We start from the raw sequence: 2,449 nt of genomic DNA, 5'->3' as shown, positions 1-2,449 counted from the left end.
TGGTATAACTCCTCCTTCCTTCCTATACTGCAGGTATCTGTCAGTCTACAGTATGTATGGTATAACTCCACCTTCCTTCCTATACTGCAGATATCTGTCAGTCTACAGTATGTATGGTATAACTCCTTCCTTCCTATACTGCAGGTATCTGTCAGTCTACAGTATGTATGGTATAACTCCACCTTCCTTCCTATACTGCAGGTATCTGTCAGTCTACAGTATGTATGGTATAACTCCACCTTCCTTCCTATACTGCAGGTATCTGTCAGTCTACAGTATGTATGGTATACATACATACCTTCCTTCCTATACTGCAGGTATCTGTCAGTCTACAGTATGGTATAACTCCACCTTCCTTCCTATACTACAGGTATCTGTCTGTCTACAGTATGTATGGTATAACTCCACCTTCCTTCCTATACTGCAGGTATCTGTCAGTCTACAGTATGTATGGTATAACTCCTCCTTCCTTCCAATACTGCAGGTATCTGTCAGTCTACAGTATGTATGGTATAACTCCACCTTCCTTCCTATACTGCAGGTATCTGTCAGTCTACAGTATGGTATAACTCCACCTTCCTTCCTATACTGCAGGTATCTGTCAGTCTACAGTATGGTATAACTCCACCTTCCTTCCTATACTGCAGGTATCTGTCAGTCTACAGTATGTATGGTATAACTCCACCTTCCTTCATATACTGCAGGTATCTGTCAGTCTACAGTATGTATGGTATAACTCCTTCCTTTCTATACTGCAGGTATCTGTCAGTCTACAGTATGTATGGTATAACTCCTCCTTCCTTCATATACTGCAGGTATCTGTCAGTCTACAGTATGTATGGTATAACTCCTTCCTTTCTATACTGCAGGTATCTGTCAGTCTACAGTATGTATGGTATAACTCCTCCTTCCTTCATATACTGCAGGTATCTGTCAGTCTACAGTATGGTATAACTCCTCCTTCCTTCCAATACTACAGGTATCTGTCAGTCTACAGTATGGTATAACTCCACCTTCCTTCCTATACTGCAGGTATCTGTCAGTCTACAGTATGGTATAACTCCACCTTCCTTCCTATACTGCAGGTATCTGTCAGTCTACAGTATGGTATAACTCCACCTTCCTTCCTATACTGCAGGTATCTGTCAGTCTACAGTATGGTATAACTCCACCTTCCTTCCTATACTGCAGGTATCTGTCAGTCTACAGTATATATGGTATAACTCCACCTTCCTTCCTATACTGCAGGTATCTGTCAGTCTACAGTATGGTATAACTCCACCTTCCTTCCTATACTGCAGGTATCTGTCAGTCTACAGTATTGTATAACTCCACCTTCCTTCCTATACTGCAGGTATCTGTCAGTCTACAGTATGTATGGTATAACTCCTTCCTTTCTATACTGCAGGTATCTGTCAGTCTACAGTATGTATGGTATAACTCCTCCTTCCTTCCTATACTGCAGGTATCTGTCAGTCTACAGTATGTATGGTATAACTCCACCTTCCTTCCTATACTGCAGGTATCTGTCAGTCTACAGTATGTATGGTATAACTCCACCTTCCTTCCTATACTGCAGGTATCTGTCAGTCTACAGTATGTATGGTATAACTCCACCTTCCTTCTTATACTGCAGGTATCTGTCAGTCTACATTATGGTATAACTCCTCCTTCCTTCCTATACTGCAGGTATCTGTCAGTCTACAGTATGTATGGTATAACTCCACCTTCCTTCTTATACTGCAGGTATCAGTCAGTCTACAGTATGGTATAACTCCACCTTCCTTCCTATACAGCAGGTATCTGTCAGTCTACAGTATGTATGGTATAACTCCTCCTTCCTTCCTATACTGCAGGTATCAGTCAGTCTACAGTATGTATGGTATAACTCCACCTTCCTTCCTATACTGCAGGTATCTGTCAGTCTACAGTATGTATGGTATAACTCCTTCCTTCCTATGTTGCAGGTATCTGTCAGTCTACAGTATGTATGGTATAACTCCTTCCTTCCTATACTGCAGGTATCTGTCAGTCTACAGTATATATGGTATAACTCCACCTTCCTTCCTATACTGCAGGTATCTGTCAGTCTACAGTATTGTATAACTCCTCCTTCCTTCCTATACTGCAGGTATCAGTCAGTCTACAGTATGTATGGTATAGCTCCACCTTCCTTCCTATACTGCAGGTATCTGTCAGTCTACAGTATGTATGGTATAACTCCTTCCTTCCTATACTGCAGGTATCTGTCAGTCTACAGTATGTATGGTATAACTCCACCTTCCTTCCTATACTGCAGGTATCTGTCAGTCTACAGTATGTATGGTATAACTCCTTCCTTCCTATACTGCAGGTATCTGTCAGTCTACAGTATATATGGTATAACTCCACCTTCCTTCCTATACTGCAGGTATCTGTCAGTCTACAGTATTGTATAACTCCTCCTTCC

The sequence above is a fragment of the Salvelinus fontinalis genome, chromosome 42 (genome assembly GCF_029448725.1).
Source record: "Salvelinus fontinalis isolate EN_2023a chromosome 42, ASM2944872v1, whole genome shotgun sequence".
In the NCBI taxonomy this organism is placed as follows: domain Eukaryota; kingdom Metazoa; phylum Chordata; class Actinopteri; order Salmoniformes; family Salmonidae; genus Salvelinus; species Salvelinus fontinalis.
Note: the sequence above shows the minus strand (reverse complement) of the source record.